Source organism: Erythrolamprus reginae, chromosome 6, assembly GCF_031021105.1.
Source record: "Erythrolamprus reginae isolate rEryReg1 chromosome 6, rEryReg1.hap1, whole genome shotgun sequence".
Taxonomy (NCBI): Eukaryota; Metazoa; Chordata; class Lepidosauria; order Squamata; family Dipsadidae; genus Erythrolamprus; species Erythrolamprus reginae.
Window position 1 is genome coordinate 13421817 of NC_091955.1, and position 20495 is coordinate 13442311.

Genomic DNA, 20495 nt, shown 5'->3' on the forward strand with positions numbered 1-20495 from the left:
ATTATTATTATTATTATTATTATTATTATTATTTATTTATTGGATTTGTAGGCCGCCCCTCTCTGGAGACTCGGGGCGGCTAACAGCAATAATAAGACAGCGTACAATAATAATCCAATACTAAAAACGATTAAAAACCCATTAATATAAAAACCAAACATACATACCATGCATAGAATTGTAAAGGCCTAGGGGGAAAGAGTATCTCAATTCCCCCATGCCTGGCGGCAGAGGTGGGTTTTAAGTAGCTTACGAAAGGCAAGGAGGGTGGGAGCAATTCTAATTTCTGGGGGGAGTTGGTTCCAGAGGGCCGGGGCCGCCACAGAGAAGGCTCTTTCCCTGGGTCCCGCCAAGCAGCATTGTTTAGTCGACGGGACCCCGAGAAGACCAACTCTGTGGGACCTAACCGGCAGCTGGGATTTGTGCGGCAGAAGGCGGTCTTGCAGATATCCTGGTCCGGTGCCATGAAGGGCTTTATAGGTCATAACCAACACTTTGAATTGTGACTGGAAACTGATCGGCAACCAATGCAGACTGCGGAGTGTTGGAGTAACATGGGCATATTTGGGAAAGCCCATGATTGCTCTCGCAGCTGCATTCTGCACGATCTGAAGTTTCCGAACACTTTTCAAAGGTAGCCCCATGTAGAGAGTGTTACAGTAGTCCAACCTCGAGGTGATGAGGGCATGAGTGACTGTGAGCAGTGACTCCCGGTCCAGATAGGGCCGCAACTGGTGCACCAGGCGAACCTGGGCAAACGCCCTCCTTACCACAGCTGAAAGATGGTTCTCTAATGTAATTTGTGGATCGAGGAGGACGCCCAAGTTGCGGACCCTCTCTGAGGGCGTCAATAATCCCCCCCCCCAGGGTGATGGACGGACAGATGGAATTGTCCTTGGGAGGCAAAATCCACAGCTTCTCCGTCTTATCAGGGTTGAGTGTGAATTGCTTAATTATTGCCTATCGTTGCAATAATTGATAAGGATGTACATTGTGCTCCTGTTGTTTCAGAAGCTGGGAGCCTTCCCTAGCAAAAAACGCAATTTTTCCAAGATACCAGGATGTTAAGATTGGGACCAGCTGTTGTGTCTGAGTCTCTTTGCCTTCAAACTGGTCATCTCCTTCCTCGTTGCCTTTGCAATGCGCTGGCGCGTGGCTTTGAGGGACCTGAGTGACATTAATGAGCCGGGGATACCTGCAGGAAGCCCGTCGGTGTGGCTTTGACAACACGGTAATTGGAGAATTACACAATGAACAGGAGCTCTGCCTTGGCTCTTGTCAAACCTGACAAGCTTCTTCCGAGTGGGTTATTTATTTATATGGCTCTGAAGAAACCAGGATTTCGTTCGTCTGCCAAGTTCTCTTGCACTGGAAATTTTTATTCAGGCCAAAGAGAGCACTAGCAATAGAGCCTGGGTGGCCCAGCAGGCCACTGAATAATAATAATAATAATAATAATAATAATAATAATAATAATAATAATAATAATAATTTATTAGATTTGTATGCCGCCCCTCTCCGAAGACTCGGGGCGGCTCACAACAACGATAAAAAAACAATATTATGCTGGCACAAATCTAATATTAAAAAAACTTTAAAAACCTATCATAATTAAAAACCAAACAGCACATACATACCAAACATAAATTATAATAAGCCTGGGGGAAAGGTGTCTCAAATCCCCCATGCCTGGCGGTATAGGTGGGTCTTAAGTAGTTTACGGAAGACAAGGAGGGTGGGAGCAGTTCTAATCTCCGGGGGGAGTTGATTCCAGAGGGTCGGGGCCGCCACAAAGAAGGCTCTTCCCCTGGGGCCCGCCAGATGACATTGTTTAGTCGACGGGACCCGGAGAAGCTGACTGTAGATCTGAAGGTCAGCGGTTCAAATCTCATCACCGGCTCAAGGTTGACTCAGCCTTCCATCCTTCCGAGGTAGGTAAAATGAGGACCCGGATTGTGGGGGCAATACACTGGCTCTGTTAAAAAGTGCTATTGCTAACATGTTGTAAGCCGCCCTGAGTCTAAGGAGAAGGGTGGCATAAAAATCGAATGAATGAATGAATGAATGAATGAATGAATGAATGAATGAATGAATAAATAAATAAATAGCATTTAGACTTATATACTGCTTCATGGTGCTTTTATAGCCCTATAGGACTTGTATACTGCATGAGTCAAAAAGACGTCTGTGAAAATATTTACTGACCCCTCACATCCTGGACATAAACTGTTTCAACTCCTACCCTCAAAACGTCGCTACAGAGCACTGCACACCAAGACAACTAGACACAAGAAGAGTTTTCCCCCAAATGCCATCACTCTGCTAAACAAATAATTCCCTCAACACTGTCAAACTTTTTACTAAGTCTGCACAAGTTCTTGTTTTTCTTTGAAGAAGTTTCGCTTCTGATCCAAGAAGCTTCTTCAGCTCTGATTAGGTCATCAGCTGCTGTCCAGCCGCTATTTTACCTATAAATTAGGAATGGAACAGGTTTTTGGAAGAGGTGTCTCCTAAGACCCAATTGGTCTTATGACAGGGCAGGACCTTGCCTCTGTTCTGACTTAACTATAGTTCGTAAAATCATATATCAAAATGTCCTTCCTGTTAATGACTACTCCACCTTCAACCACAACAACACACGAGCACGTAATCGATTTAAACTAAATGTCAACCGCTCCAAATCTGACTGCAAAAAATACGACTTCAGCAATAGAGTGATCAATGCCTGGAATGCACTACCTGACTGTGGTTTCTACTCCTAGCCCGAAAACCTTTCTTTCTTTCTTTCTTTCTTTCTTTCTCTCTCTCTCTCTCTCCCTCTTTCTTTCTCTCTCTCTCTCTCTTTCTTCTCTCTCTCTCTCTCTTTCTTTCTTTCTCTCTCTCTCTCTTTCTCTCTCTCTCTCTTTCATTCATTCATTCATTCATTCATTCATTCATTCAATTTTTATGCCACCCTTCTCCTTAGACTCAGGGCGGCTTACAACATGTTAGCAATAGCACTTTTTAACAGAGCCAGCATATTGCCCCCACAATCATTTTACCTACCTCGGAAGGATGGAAGGCTGAGTCAACCTTGAGCCAGTGATGAGATTTGAACCACTGACCTTCAGATCTACAGTCAGCTTCAGTGGCCTGCAATACAGCACTCTACCTGCTGCGCCACCCCGTCTCTTTAACCTTGGATGATCTACAATCGACCTGTCTCCCTTTCTAAGAGGTCTGTAGGGGATGTGTTTAAGTGCCTACCATCCCTATCCCACTGTCCTATCATTACTTTTTATCACTACTTTTCTAATGTTATGTTTATACAAACTACCACCCTTTAATTGTTTGACAAATATTCACTGCTCAAAAAAAAATAAAGGGAACACTCAAAGAACCCATCCTAGATCTGGATGAATGAAATATTCTCATTGAATACTTTGTTCTGCACAAAGTTGAATGCGCACAACAGTATGTGAAATTGATTGTCAATCAGTGTTGCTTCCTAAGTGGACAGTTTGATTTCACAGAAGTTTGATTTACTTGGAGTTATATTGTGTTGTTTAAGTGTTCCCTTTATTTTTTTGAGCAGTGTATATTAAATAGATAGATAGGTAAATAGATAGGTAGGTAAGTAGGTAGGTAGGTAGGTAGACAGACAGACAGACAGACAGACAGACAGACAGATAGATAGATAGATTAGGTAGGTAGGTAGGAAGATAGATAGATAGGTAGGTAGGTAGGTAGATAATGTAGGTAGGTAGATAGATTAGGTAGATAGGTAGGTAGATAGGTAGATAGGTTGGTAGGTGTTCTGTCTGGGTTCCCCCAGACCTCAACGCCAACTGGAAAAAACAGCCAGACACGCTGGTAAAAGCAAAAGTACTTTATATCTTGAAAAATAAACACAGAGAAAAACCTGTTCTTCCCAACAGGCAGGCTAGGAGACTTTACAGCAGAGTCCTGATGTCCAGACAATACAGCAAACTTCTTGCTGGCACACCCACCACTGTAGAGCATAAGACCCCCACCTTTCCCCCCCAAGGTTTCAGTATTCAAAGTCACAAACCAGAATTCCAAGACGCCAAAGATCACAGCCAGGTCCCAGGACTCCCAAAGATAATACTCCACAAGCCAGGAAGGGTGGGTCCGCCTTTTAGCCTTTCCAGAGAGCACCACACCCAAACCCAGCTGTTGCCTCTTTAGTGCTGAAAGTACCTAGCCAATTGGTCCCTTCTTTGTGTTGCTCTTCTCTGTCGCAGATCGATTATTGCTTGTGCATTTTCCTCTAAGGAATCCAGGCTGCTTGCTGGGGAGAGCTCCCTCTCCGGGGCCTCTGGCTGTTCCCCCTCTTCCTCAGCCTGGGATTCCTCCTCCTCGTCTGCCTGCACCTCCTGTTCCTCATCCTCCCCCTCTGAGCAGGAAACCGACAGAAGATCAGCCGTTCCCTGAGGGGCCTCGGATGGAATCACAACAGTAGGTAGGTAGATAGATAGATTAGGTAGGTAGATATAGGTAGGTAGGTAGGTAGATATAGATAGATAGATTAGGTAGGTAGATAGATAGGTATTTAGGTAGGTAGGTAGGTAGATTAGGTAGGTAGACAGACAGACAGACAGACAGACAGACAGACAGACAGACAGACAGACAGACAAATAAATAAAACTCAAGGTGCTCTCCACCACTCCATCAAACTGGCTCTTTAGGTCTTAAAAACTGCAGCTTAAAATGGCTCTGTTGAAGTTTGAGAAATGGCATTCAGACAACAGAACATGTTCAGAATCCGCTTCCAGCTTGGCTATACAAATTTGGAGCCCTGTTTAACCACATTGAGAGTGTTTTTCTTGCTTTGATTAGACAAACTGGTAGCTAGCTTTGCAGGCAAGGAAGGAACAAAAGCCTGGAATTCGTTCTGGATAATAATTGTCCTCCCACTCTGCTTGGACACACAGCAGGCATGGGGACCATCCAAGAACCGATTCCAGCCAAGTCTGGACAAAGAACATCTCTGATCTTCTATTTGAGGCATTTTCTGACCATTCTTTCTCTCTCCTCTCATTTTGCTAGAAATAAACCCATTGAAGGGCTGCGCAGTTCCTGTGGCTTGGTGACAATAGGACCCTCTATTTTGATACAGCCTGAATTTATTTTTTTTACTTTATGTTGTTTTCTTATGCCCATCCAATTCCCATGACTCATAGAATAGAATAGATTTTTATTGGCCAAGTGTGATTGGACACACAAGGAATTTGTTTTTGGTGGGACCCAGAGGAAGAGCCTTCTCTGTGGTGGCTCCGACCCTCTGGAATCAGCTCCCTCCAGAGATTAGAACTGCCCCCACCCTCCTTGCCTTTCATAAACTCCTTAAAACCCACCTCTGTCGTCAAAGCGTGGGGGAACTGAAACCTCTCCCCTGCCTATGTAGTTTTCTGTGTATGATATGACTGTATGTATGTTTTTCATATATTGGGATTTCTTGTTTTTTAGACTTTTTAAATGTATTGTTGTTATTTTTGATTCTATTAGATTTGTCATTATATATTGTTTTTATCATTGTTGTAAGCCGCCCTGAGTCTACGGAGAGGGGCGACATACTAATCTAATTAATAATAATAATAATAATAATAATAATAATAATAATAATAATAATATGCTCTCAGTGTACATAAAAGAAAAAGATACATTTGTCAAGACTCATGTGGTACAACACTTAATGATTGTCATGGGGTCAAATAAGCAATGAAGAAACAATCCATATTAATAAAAGTCTTAGGATACAAGCAACAAGTTACAGTCATACAGTCCTAAGTGGGAGGAAAAGGATGATAGGAATGATGAGAAAAACTAGTAGAATAGAAGTGCAGATTTAGTAAAAAGTCTGACAGTGTTGAGGGAATTATTTGTTTAGTAGAGTGATAGCGTTCGGGAAAAAACTGTTCTTGTGTTTAGTTGTCTTGGTGTGCAGTGCTCTGCAGCGACGTTTTGAGGGTAGGAGTTGAAACAGTTTGTGTCCAGGATGCGAGAGGTCAGTAAATATTTTCCCTGCCCTCTTTTTGACTCGTGCAGTATCCAGGTCCTCAATGGAAGGCAGGTTGGCAGCAATTGTTTTTTCTGCAGTTCTGATTCTCTTTGCAGAAGATGTCAAACTATTTAATACTACCGACAATGCTTCTACCCTTCAAAAAGACCTTGACCACGTAGCAGAATGGTCTAAAACCTGGCAACTTCAAATCTCCACCACTAAATGCTCTGTCTTACACATTGGTAAAAAGAATCAGAATATTAAATATAAACTTGGAGGAATTGAACTTATTGATAACCCTCAATCTGGAGTACTCATATCCAATCACCTAAGTGCTAGAGCCCACTGCAATAACATTGCCAAAAAGGCTTTAAAAGTTGTTAAACTAATCCTTCACAGCTTCTTCTCTGGTAATTTTGAACTGCTAACAAGAGCTTACAAAACATTTGTCAGACCAATCCTAGAATACAGCTCGCCTGTATGGAACCCACATTGCATATCTGACATCAGCACAATTGAGAGAGTCCAGAAATATTTCACAGGAAGAGTCCTTCATTCCTCTTCTCACAACAAAATACCATACTCCACCAGATTTAAATTCTTGATTTAGACAACTTACAACTCCGTCGTCTCTGTTCCGACTTAATTATAGTTCATAAAATCATATACCAAAATGTCCTACCTGTTAATGACTACTTCATCTTCAACCGCAACAACACACGAGCACGAAATGGATTTAAACTAAATGTCAACTGTTGCAAACTTGACTGCAAAAAATACGACTTCAGCAACAGAGTAATCAACGCCTGGAATGCACTACCTGATTCTGTGGCTTCTACTCCTAACCCCAAAACCTTTAACCTCAGACTATCTACAATTGATCTCTCCCCCTTTCTAAGAGGTCTGTAAGGGGCGTGCATAAGCGCACCATTGTGCCTACCGTCCCTGTCCTATTGTCTTCTTTTTTTACTTTTTATTATTACTTATCTAATGTTTTATTTGTACAGATTATCACCCTATAATTGTTTGACTAGATAGATAGATAGATAGATAGATAGATAGATAGATAGATAGATAAATAAATAAATAAATAAATAATCCTCTGAAGTCTGTGTCAGTCCTGTTGGGTTGCAGCACCAAACCAGACAGTTATAGAGGTGCAGATGACAGACTCAATGATTCCTCTGTAGAATTGTATCAGCAGCTCCTTGGGCAGTTTGAGCTTCCTGAGCTGCCGCAGAAAGAACATTCTTTGTTGTGCTTTTTTGACGATGTTTTTGATGTTAGGTGACCATTTTAGGTCTTGAGATGGGATAGAACCTAGAAATTTGAAGGTCTCTACTGTTGATATTGTGTTGTCTAGTATTGTGAGTCATAGTGTCTTTGCAGTATCAAAAGAAAGTAACAGGAATGGAGATGGAATCTTACTGATTCCCCTTCCGATCCTGGATTTTGACTTCCAATCCTAGATTTTATCTCTGTTTGTAATTGCGCATCTGAATTCATTCATCTAGTCTGGATCTGGATTGTGTCAGGATCAGCTGCGACTCAAGATAATCCATGCATGGCATCTTCTGAGTGCATGTAATTATTTTTTGGAACCTCGTGTTAAACAGCTCAGCTAAAGGGGATTAGTTTCCCCGAGGAAACTTTGTAAAGTTTGTACATCTCAAATTGTTCTGCCGGCTCCTGGCACGAGCCTTCAAATAAATGGAAAAGTAGCAAAAACAGACACACACACACAGGACAAGGCAACAATAGTTTCTTTATCCAAAGAAAAATAGAAGAAAAACCCTCTTTTGAATTCAAAGGGCTCACTTGTAAAAACAAAGAAACTTGAATGCAGTGAAATAACAAAAACAACAAACTCAAGTCCATTAACCTACGAGACTAGACTTTCAATCCGGGGCCTAGAAAGCCTAGAACTAAGACGCCTTAAACATGATCTAAGTATTGCCCACCAGATCATATGCTGCAACGTCCTGCCTGTCGGCGACTACTTCAGCTTCAACCACAACAACACAAGAACACACAACAGATTTAAACTTAATATTAACCACTCCAAACTTGACTCTAAAAAATATGACTTCAGTAACTGAGTTGTCGAAGCATGGAACTCATTACCGGACTCCATAGTGTCATCCCCAAACCCCCAACACTTTACCCTTAGATTATCTACGGTTGACCTATCCAGATTCCTAAGAGGTCAGTAAGGGGCGAGTACAAGTGCACTAGAGTGCCTTCCGTCCCCTGTCCTATTGCTCTCCTATATCTCCTATTCCTTTTTTCTATTCCTATATCTCTTCTTCTATTCTTTCATTGATATATTCTATTCCTATATCTTCTTTTCTATTCTTTCATAGATATATTTTACTATGAGTATCTCCTCTATAACCTTCATCATGCATTTTACTATGTGTATATATATATACAAGATGCAAAGCTGAAGGGATTAGATACTGTAGCCTAGAGGATAATTCTCTGCCTTACAAGGCAAAGGTTGCAGGTTCAAGTCCCAGTGGGTATGGCTAGCTGATGAGGCCAAAATAAGGCCGAAATAGATCTATCCTAGTCTCCCTTAATTTTCAAATTCAGCAAAAAAACATGTGACATATATATATATATACCCACTAAAACTCTCATTGCGTATTGGACAAAATAAATAAAATAAAATAAAATAAAATAAAATAAAATAAAATAAAATAAAATAAAATAAAATAAAATAAAATAAAATAAAATAAAATAAAATAAAATAAAATAAAATAAAATAAAATAAAATAAAATAAAATAAAATAAAATAAAATAAAATAAAATAAAATAAAATAAAATAAAATAAAATAAAATAAAATAAAATAAAATAAAATAAAATAAAATAAAATAAAATAAAATAAAAATAGGTGAGGTCTCCAGAACTGGACACAGTCTTCCCAATGGGGTCTCACCATTGCTCTCTAGCTATCTTGTACATGTGCTGACTATGCGCTCTCGAAATTCCTTACCAGCTCCTTTCCCTAGATGTTGGCTTCTGCAACACTAAAAGACTCTGGACCGGCTAAAGATTTTGGCCTTGGTGGTCATACAGGCTGCAATTTAAAAAATGCCTTTTTTGTGCCTCCCCGTTAGGTGCAGCTGTGCTAAGCCTAGTGCAAGGGAGGCCTTGACTTTGATCTGCAATCAATCAACAAATAAAAGGAAAACTCCTTCTCCCGCTAGAAACAGTTTGTATCCAGGTAACTGTGTCTTTCGCTCATTGATCACTATGGCAACCGAAGCGCAGTTCACCAAGAAGCAAAATGGGGAAATCTTGGGTTTTCCTCATCCGTCCTCTGGCTCAGCTACAAGAAAAGGCCTATTCTTGATCCGAATGCAAAGCTCGGACAGGACGCAGAGGCACGGAAAGGAGACCACCAGTAATGGGCTGCTGCCCCCCCCTGGGGGAAAACACAGTGGGAGTAGTGAGTTTATGCACTATTTATTGAATAGTCTTTTATTGTCTTTCCTTCTCTAGTACCTTAGTACAGTGTTTCCCAACCCTGGCATCTTGAAGAGATCTGGACTTCAACTCCCAGAATTCCCCAGCCAGCGAATGCTGGCTGGGGAATTCTGGGAGTTGAAGTCCAGATCTCTTCAAGTTGCCACGGTTGGGAAACACTGCCTTAGTGTGATCCTTCATTACTTTTAAAATAGGAAATAATTAAATAGCATGTTTTCACCCATAAATGCTTTAATCGTTTTAATCATTATCTAGAACTGAACTTTTATAGCAATTTTAAAAAAAATTGAGCTAATTGCCTAATCTGTTATCGTACTGAATCTTGTGGGTTCAGTATAAACCCAAGCCTCCGAAACTGTAACTGGAAAAGGTAGGGAGAAGCCTCCGTGGGACCTCTCTAGGAATCTCCTGGCAGGAAACAGGGCTGGAAAAGGCAGGGAGAAGCCTCCATGGGGCCTCTCTAGGAATATCTTGGGAGGAAACAGGGCTGGAAAAGGCGGGGAGAAGCCTCCGCGGGGCCTCTCTAGGAATCTCCTGGGAGGAAACAGGGCTGGAAAAGGCAGGGAGAAATCTCCATGGGGCCCCTCTAGGAATCTCTTGGGAGGAAACAGGGCTGGAAAAGGCAGGGAGAAATCTCCATGGGGCCCCTCTAGGAATCTCTTGGGAGGAAACAGGGCTGGAAAAGGTGGGGAGAAGCCTCTGTGGGGCCTCTCTAGGAATCTCCTGGGAGGAAACAAGACCTCCTCCCTCCCTGTGGTTTCCCCAATCGCACACATTATTTGCTTTTACATTGATTCCTATGGGAAAAATTGCTTCTTCTTACAAACTTTTCTACTTAAGAACCTGGTCACGGAACAAATTAAGTTCATAAGTAAGAGGTACCACTCTAGTATTCAATTAACAGGAGCATTGGTTCTCATTAAATGTGGGACCACTGTCTTCCATAATTTCTGCCTGTCCCCAAAGATTTGGCAGATTTGGCAAGCTCTGGTACACAATGTCATTTGACACAACCCAGGAAGCGGCTCTCCTCTTAGCACAACCTTGTAATGTGTCCTCAAAGATTTGTATGGCATCCTGAGTAGACTCCCTCTGAGATACCTGATAGTGTTAGTTTTCCTGGATATATTTCGGCTCTGTGTTGTTTTACACTGGAGTCACCCACAGCTGGGACAGAGAATCATTCAATAATAATATTCATTTAATCATATTGTTTTGTAATAAAATTCTCCTTAGTAAAACCATGACATTTTAAAAACAAACAGCACCATCTGAGTCTCTGAATCCCCATAAAAAGACTGTGTGATGAACGGTTTTGCTTTTATAGGCAATAATTTCTGGGGTTTATAATAATGGCTAGCATGCAGATGTTCAGATCTTATTTATTTATTTATTGGATTTGTATGCCGCCCCTCTCCGTAGACTCGGGGCGGCTCACAACAATGATAAAAACAGCATGTAACAATCCAATCCAATACTAAAATAACTAAAAAAAACCCTTATTACAAAAACCAAACATACATACAGACATACCATGTGTAAATTGTAAAAGCCTAGGGGGAAAGAATATCTCAGTTCCCCCAAGCCTGACTACAGAGGTGGGTTTTAAGAAGTTTACGAAAGGCGAGGAGGGTGGGGGCAATTCTAATCTCCGGGGAGAGTTGGTTCCAAAGGGCCGGGGCCGCCACAGAGGAGGCTCTTCCCCTGGGTCCCGCCAAACGACATTGTTTAGTTGACGGGACCCGGAGAAGGCCAACTCTGTGGGACCTAACTGGTCGCTGGGATTCGTGCAGCAGAAGGCGGTCCCTGAGATAATCTGGTCTGGTGCCATGAAGGGCTTTATAGGTCATAACCAACACTTTGAATTGTGACCGGAAACTGATCGGCAACCAATGCAGGCTGCGGAGTGTTGGTGTGACATGGGCATATTTAGGGAAGCCCATGATTGCTCTCGCAGCTGCATTCTGCACGATCTGAAGTTTCCGAACACTTTTCAAAGGTAGCCCCATGTAGAGAGCGTTACAGTAGTCGAGCCTCAAGGTGATGAGGGCGTGAGTGACTGTGAGCAGTGACTCCCGGTCCAAATCTTGGCTTGGTGTCCCAGCATAATGTGAAGCCGGTTTATTTCCTATGCCACCAAAGGACACTTATTAAATTTGCTCACTGCGATTCTTTCACAATGCATTTCTGCATGTTTCACTGCTGAATATTCATGGTCGGATGAAAAAAAGAATCCCTCTTATGTTTTGCTACATTTGTATATAAGACCCGACGTTGCAATTTGTCACTTAAAATAGTGAAGAGCAGACAGATTCGTAGAAGCTGGAGAATAAATTTGTGGCACACAAACCAAATGGGAGGATGAAACAAAGCTGTAACATCCGTGCAAGAAATGTTCAAGTTGAACTTCCCTCTCCGTTTCGGCTCTTGCCAGTAATCGGCTCCTACGGGTACGGTCAGGTATGCAGAACCGGTAGCAAAATTTGCTCCCAGTTCTGCCTGGTTCTAAGAACCGGTAGTACTGGTGGCGGGAGGCTCCGCTGACCCGCCCAGGATGCTTTTGTGCATGCACAAAAGCTTCTGTGCATGCGCTAGTAGTGGGCTCCTACTGGTGCGGTCTGGTGCTCCACACCAGTAGGAGCCCAGTAATGATGTAATTTTTTCCGGGTTTAGATGGCTTCTCCACTGTTGGCCCATTTTTCGCCATCTCAAGATCTCAGGAGGCTTTCCTGAACCCTCCGCAGAGTGAAAAGGACTGAAAAGAAGGCTAAAAACCAGCTATTTATTTTTTATTTTTTATTTTATTTTTTTATTTTATTCATTTGTCCAATACACAAATACATAGGAAGAAAAATAGACATTTGGTAATATATATAAGGATAAAAATGAACTTAGAGGAGAGGATATATGAAAGGAAGAGAATATATATGATAAGTGAGGGAAAGGAAAGACAATTGGACAGGGGACGAAAGGCACACCAGTGCACTTATGTACGCCCCTTACTGCCCTCTTAGGAACCTGGAGAGGTCAATCGTGAAGAGTCTAAGGGAGAAATGTTGGGGGTTAGGGGTTGACACAATTGAGTCCGGTAATGAGTTCCACGCTTCGATAACTCGATTGTTGAAATCATATTTTTTACAGTCAAGTTTGGAGCGGTTCGTATTAAGTTTGAATCTGTTGCGTGCTCTTGTGTTGTTGCGATTGAAGCTGAAGTAGTCATTGACCGGTAGGACGTTGCAGCATATGATCTTGTGGTCAATGCTCAAATCATGTTTTAGGCGCCGTAGTTCTAGCGAGCGTGCACATACATGTTGGAGCTGACATAGGGCAATGCCTCATGTGCCCTCAGATATGGCTCCATGTGCCATCACTGCACTAACCCAGGGGTCGGCAAAGTTGGCTCTTCTATGACTTGTGGACTTCAACTCCCAGAATTCCCTGAGCCAATCATGCTAACTCAGGAATTCTGGGAGTTGAAGTCCACATGTCATAGAAGAGCCAACTTTGCCCACCCCTGCACTAACCCATTAAATAATTCCGTTATTAAAGTAACATTTGTGATTGTGCGCCAGCTCAGGAAGCTCAAACTGCCCAAGGAGCTGCTGATACAGTTCTACAGAGGAATCATTGAGTCTGTCATCTGCACCTCTATAACTGTCTGGTTTGGTGCTGCAACCCAACAGGATCGACACAGACTTCAGAGGAGAATCAGAACTGCAGAAAAAACAATTGCTGCCAACCTGCCTTCCATTGAGGACTTGTATACTGCACGAGTCAAAAAGAGGGCGGGGAAAATATTTACTGACCCCTCACATCCTGGACACAAATTGTTTCAACTCCTACCCTCAAAGCGTCGCTACAGAGCACTGCACACCAAGACAACTAGACACAAGAACAGTTTGTTCCGAACTTCACCACTCTACTAAACAAATAATTCCCTCAACACTGTCAGACTTTCTACTAAATCTGCACTTCTATTCTACTAGTTTTTCTCATCATTCCTATCACCCATTTCCTCCCGTGTAGACTGTATGACTGTAACTTGTTGCTTGTATCCTAAGATTTTTATTAATATTGCTTCTTCATTGCTTATTTGACCCCTATGACAATCATTAAGTGTCGTACCACATGATTCTTGACAAATGTATATTTTATTTTATGTACGCTGAGAGCATATGCACCAAGACAAATTCCTTGTGTGTCCAATCACACTTGGCCAATAAAAATTGTATTCTATTCTATTCTATTTAGCTTCACGTTTCTGCTCATCCTTGTCTTTCCCCCGAATCTTTGTTTCCCCATTTCTTTCTGCAAAATCATGCGCAGCTTTTTCAGGCCACTCCAGAAAGGAAGCAATAACCCGAATAATGCAACTTTCCCTAATCCAATATTAGAATTGCCATGGAAACAACTTAGATCAGAAAGATCAGATCAAGCCACAGACAAAACGTTCTTAGGGCACGGGGGAAAGGATTACTTACACACCCCAGCCTTGAGAAACAAAATAACAGTGGCTTTCCCAACAGCATTTCTTAACTCTTCAACAGATTCCGTATTTCTCATAATCCACATGTAACATTTTGCAGTGGCATTTGCTATGGGGAGTGGAAGTCCGTGGTGAATTCCTGCCAATTCCATATTTTATTTTTGTTAGCAAAATGCCATCTGCCTGTCTGATCTTCAAGAAATCAACCAGGGACCAATTACTAGCTATCTTATTTGTCACTAGCTGATTAGCTGGCATTACCTAGGTACTTATTTATGCCAATCTTGGATTAGGCAGGAAAAGGAATGAATTATAGGTAGAGTGTCAAATCAAAGCAATTTTATTTACAGGATTTTAAAAAGTATTAGGACCTTGGAACATGTTTCCCCCAAGTCTTTTTCCAAAAGAAAAGTTTCTGGTTTCATCTTTATCTTCACTTTAAGAATTTTCTGTATTAAACTCAACCCTGATAAGACGGAGTGGCTATGGGTATAGCCTCCCAAGGACAATTCCATCTGTTCGTCCATTACCCTGGGGGGAGGAATTATTGACCTCCTCAGAGAGGGTCCGCAACTTGGGTATCCTCCTCGATCCACAGCTTATATTAGAGAACCATCTTTCAGCTGTAGCGAGGGGGGCGTTTGCCCAGGTTCGCCTGGTGCACCAGTTGCGGCCCTACCTGGACTGGGAGTCACTGCTCACAGTCACTCATGTCCTCATCACCTCGAGTTTCGACTACTGTAATGCTCTCTACATGGGGCTACCTCTGAAGAGTGTTCGGAAAGTTCAGTTCGTGCAGAATGCAGCTGCGAGGGCAATCATGGGCTTCCCCAGATATGCCCATGTCACATCAACACTCTGCAGTCTGCATTGGTTGCCGATCAGTTTCCGGTCACAATTCAAAGTGTTGGTTATGACCTCTAAAGCCCTTCATGGAATCGGACCAGAATATCTCTGGGACTGCCTTCTGTCGCACAAATCCCAGTGATCAGTTAGGTCCCACAGAGTTGGCCTTCTTTGGGTCCTGTCGACGAAACAATGTCGTCGGGCAGGACCCAGGGAAAGAGCCTTCTCTGTGGCGGCCCCGACCCTATGGAATCAACTCCCCCCGGAGATTAGGACTGCCCCCACCCTCCTTGCCTTTCGCAAACTCCTCAAAACCCACCTCAGGCATGGGGAAATTGATTCCCCTGGGCCGTTTCCACTTTATGTATGGTCTGTATCAGATGTATGATTGTTTTTATGTTAAGGGTTTTAAACTGTTTTAAATATTGGATTTGTACTGTTTTCTTGTTGTGAGCTGCTCCGAGTCCTCGGAGAGGGGCAGCATACAAATCTAATTAATAATAATAATAATAATAATAATAATAATAATAACAACAACAACAACAACAACAACAATACGAACCCTACACCAATATTTCTTTGCCCTATGACATGTCCACCATAAATGATAAAAAGTCCCTACTTTTACGTTTCCAACATTCAGTTGGAATACCTGTATACACTCTAGATAATTTATCTGGTGTTAAAAACCAGCGATTCATCATCTTATAAATATTTTCTTTTAAATTATAGTTTAGTGTGAATTTTAAACCTTTCGTCCACATATCTTCCCATTGTTCAAGCACCACATTATATCCAAAGTTTCTTGCCCACTGAATTGTACAATGTTTTATTTATTTATTTATTGTTAGAGTTGAAAGGGACCATGAAGGCCATCAAGTTCAACCCCCTGCCCAAGCAGGAACCCTATAGCACACCAGTCAAGTGGCAGTTCAATCTTTTCTTAAAAATGTCCAGAGTGTTGGAGTTCACAACGCCCGCTGGTAGGTTGTTCCATTGGTTGATCGCTCTGACCATCAGGAAGTTCCTCCTTATCTCCATGTTAAATCTCTCCTTGGTCAGCTTCCAGCCATTGTTCCTCGTCCAGCCCTCTGGTGCCCTGAAGAATAAAGTGATCCCCTCCTCTCTGTGACATCCCCTCGTATACTTGTAGACTGCTATCATGTCTGCTCTGGCCCTCCTTTCCTCTAGGCTATCCATGCCCAGTTCCCTCAGTCTCTCTTCGTAAGTCTTGGTTTCCAATCCCTTAATCATCTTGGTTGCTCTTTTTTGCACCTTCTCCAGAGTTTCAATGTCTCTTTTGACCAGAACTGAATACAGTACTCCAGGTGTGGTCAGAACAGGGTGTAGTAGAGTGGTATTAATACTTCCCTGGTCTTGGAGTGTATTCCCCTGCTTAGGATTGTGTTGGCTTTTTTAGCTGCTATTGCACATTGTTGGCTCATGTTTAGTTGATTGTCCACCAAGACTCCGAGGTCTCTTTCGCAGTCGCTACTGCTAAGAGGGGTTTCTCCCAGGTTGTATGTGTGTCCAGGGTTTTTTCTGCCTAGGTGAAGGACTTTGCTCTTGTTTTACATGTTCACTTTCCAAATTCAGTTTCAGTAAAGTTTTATCAACCTTAGTAATAATATGTTAATCACTAATCTGATGTTTCAAAAGGCAACACTGCTAATCATAACTTTGCAAAAGACACCTGAAGCACAAAACCTCATGGGCCATGAATGTCTTCTCATTCATTCTCAAATTATATTTTCTATAATGTTTGTAATTATGCCTCACTCTAGACTTTCCTATCCTCCTCTCCCTTCATCAGCTCAACTCCTTCTTTTTGTTTGACTCTAACAGAAGGAAACATCTACACATATTTACCGAAACATTAAATCTTGGGAGCAGTCCTGGCTCACATTATCACTAGCATCAATATTTGTGATGATAATAATTACTGTTTTCATTCTCACTAGCTATTCTTTGATGCCAAGGGGAACTCAAAGAAGAATATTACTAGAAGAAACACACGTGACTAACTCAGATTTCTTAAAAATCCTGATTTAACTGTTTAGGCAAAGACTTTCTGTTCTAAAGCCAGGGACTTATGGTGGAATACTATTTCCAGCTAGTTCCAGTCATTTGGAATTTTGGGAGCTTTATGATTGAGATGTCTGTTCTTAGAATAGAACAGAACAGAACAGAATAGAATTCTTTATTGGCCAAGTGTGATTGGACACACAAGGAATTTGTCTTTGGTGCATATGCTTCCAGTGTACATAAATTAAAATACAATTCCATCAAGAAGCATGAGGTACAATACTTAATGATTGTCATGTTGTGTGAGTCTTATATTGTAATTAAAAGTAATAAAAAATTAATAAAAATGATCAATGAAGAAACAATCAATATTAATAAAAAGTTACAGTCACACAGTCATAAGTGGGAGGAAATGGGTGATAGGGATGATGAGAAAAAACTAGTAGTAATAGTAGTGCAGACTTAGTAAATAGTTTGACAGTGTTGTGGGAATTAGAAAATTAGAAAAAGGAAAAAAAATTCAACATGCCTGACCAAAATTTTTCTACCGGTTCTGCGTACCTGAACATTCCTGTAGGAGCCCATCACTGACTGGCCTACACAGCCCCTTCTAACTCTATTATTTCATATTCTGTGAGCCAGTTCTACATTATGAACAGTGAGAGACAAGCTCAGGTTGAAGGAAATTTTAATTGGGTACCAGAGTCTGTTACTGTGATCAGATTCTCTCTCTTCTTTCTTGCAATTATACACCGGGACCTTTTTTTTCATTTTTGCACCATCGAAGCCAGCTCTGATCTGAATACTTTTATTCAGGTTTTATTAGTATATAATTTCCTGCCCTAGGAAAAGAGTACAGGTCTTTGCTTGATGGGAGGCAGAAACACCCGAGAAGGAGCTGTTGTGTTTGATAATAGCCATTGACAATTGGATATCCCCAAAGCAAATTGTCATGCAGCCAAGGCAGAGGCAACAGATGCCCCTGAAATATGGCATTTGTATGCCAAGCATCTCAGCACAAGAGTGATTTGTCAGAAAAGCTGACAGGAGCACAAAGCAGACAGGATGGCAGCTTGATCATAGCTCCTTTAGATCTAACAGGGAGTTTGGCTATAGCTATCACAAGCTGGCTGGGGAATTCCACATATTGTAAAATTGCCAAGGAAGAAAAATACGGAGCCAACAGAACAGAAGTAGTAATCCTGCAACAGCATAACCCTGAGTTTGTTTTAATTCACCATATTTTTCAGAGTACAGTGGATACCTCGTCTTACAAACGCCTCGTCATACAAACTTTTCGAGATGCAAACCTGGAGTTTAAGATTTTTTTGCCTCTTCTTACAAACTATTTTCACCTTACAAACCCACCGCCACCGCTGGGATGCCCCGCCTCCGGACTTCCGTTGCCACCGAAGCACCCATTTTTGCGCTGCTGGGATTCCCCCGAGGCTCCCCTCCATGGGGAATCCCACCTCCGGACTTCTGTGTTTTTGTGATGCTGCAGGGGAATCCCAGCAGCGCAAAAATGGGCACTTCGCTGGCAAAGGAAGTCCGGAGGTGGGGTTTCCCAGCGAGGGGAGCCTCAGTGAAATCGCAGCATCGCAAAAACACAGAAGTCCGGAGGTGGGGTTTCCCATAGAGGGGAGCCTCAGGGAAATCCCAGCAGTGCAAAAACAGGCGCTTCAGCTGGCAAAAGGGGTGAATTTTGGGCTTGCACACATTAATCGCTTTTCCATTGATTCCTATGGGAAACATTGTTTCATCTTACAAACTTTTCACCTTAAGAACCTCGTCCCGGAACCAATTAAGTTTGTAAGACAAGGTATCACTGTATAAGACACACCTTCCCCCCCCCTAAAAGAGGCTAAAAATTTTAGTGCATCCTATAATCTGAATGTAGCTTTTTATAAGCTTTTTTCCCAACCCTAATAAGGTGCTAACAATCTTCCTGTCTTGCAGGATTCTTTCATTGCTACTCCGAAGAAGTTTTTTTCCCCGAAAAAGGTTTTTTTCCCCCAGCCCTAACCAGGGGATAAAATAAAGTGCTGAAGCTGACCAGACTAAGGACACTAGCCAAATGAATATTTTTCAGAAAAATATTAGAGTGTGCAGAATGAGACAAACTCAAGGAAATGGAGCCCCTCCCTTATGAAACCAGGTTGCAACGCCTTGGTCTCTTCAGCCTTGAAAGACGGCATTTAAGGGGTGACTTGATTGAAGTGTATAAAATCATGCATGGGATAGAAAATAATTTATTAGATTTGTATGCCGCCTCTCTCCGAAGACTCAGGGCGGCTCACAACATGACGGCAATACAATAAATACAAATCTAATGTCAAAAACTTTTAAAAAACTAATTTAAAATACATTATGATAAAAACATTTCTGTTACACAATCATACACACTCAGTCCGAATGAACATAAACGTAATAAAGGTCAGCGAAAAAAGGAGGAGGGGGGGAGATTAATCCCCCCACACCTGGCGGCAAAGGTGAGTCTTCAACATTTTACGGAAGGCGAGGAGGTTAGGGGCAGTTTGAATCTTCAGAGAGAGTTGATTTCAGATGCTATTCCTACTGCTGAAAGAAAAAAAAGAAAGTTTGTTTGTTTGTTTATTTATCTGTTTGTCTGTCTGTCTGTCTGTCTGTCTGTCTGTCTGTCTGTCTGTCTATCTATCTATCTATCTATCTATCTATCTATCTATCTATCTATCTATCTACCTACCTATTATCTGTCTGTCTGTCTGTCTGCCTGCCTGCCTGCCTGCCTGCCTGCATCTATCTATCTATCTATCTATCTATCTATCTATCTATCTATCTATCTATCTATCTATCTATCTATTATCTGTCTGTCTGTCTGTCTGTCTGTCTGTCTGTCTGTCTGTCTGTCTGTCTGTCTATCTATCTATCTATCTATCTATCTATCTATCTATCTATCTATCTATCTATCTGATTGATTTAGATGCCATCCCTCTCTGAGGACTCGGGGTGGTTTACAACATATAAAAGAAACAATGGAACATCCTAATCCAATTAATTTTAAAACTAATTAGGCTAAACCCCCCAATAATATTAAAAAATCAGTCATTACTAATCACACAACAGACATGCATACATTATTGTTGTGAGCCACCCCGAGTCTTCGGAGAGGGGCGGCATACAAATCTAATAAATTATTATTATTATTATTATTATTATTATTATTATTATTATTATTATTATTATTTGTCAGTCAGGGGGCTAAGGTCTAATGGCCCCTAAGCCTGGCGACATAGATGAGTCTTGAGACTCTTGCGGAAGGGGAGGCGGGTGGGGGCAGTGCGACTCTCCGGGGGGATCTGATTCCAGAGGGTCGGGCCCCCCACAGAGAAGGCTCTTCCCCAGGTCCCACCAAACGACATTGTCTGGCTGATAGGAACTCACCAGGTCGCTGGGACTCATGCAGCAGAAGGCGGTCGTGCAAGTAATCTGTTCTGATGCCATGTAGGGCTTTATAGGTCATAACCAACACTTTGAATTATGTCCGGAAACCAATCAGCAACCAATGCAATCCATGGAATGCTGGAGAAACATGGGCATGACCACTCGTGCAGCTGCATTTTGCACGATGTGTAGTTTCTTTCTTTTTTTTTTGATTTTCC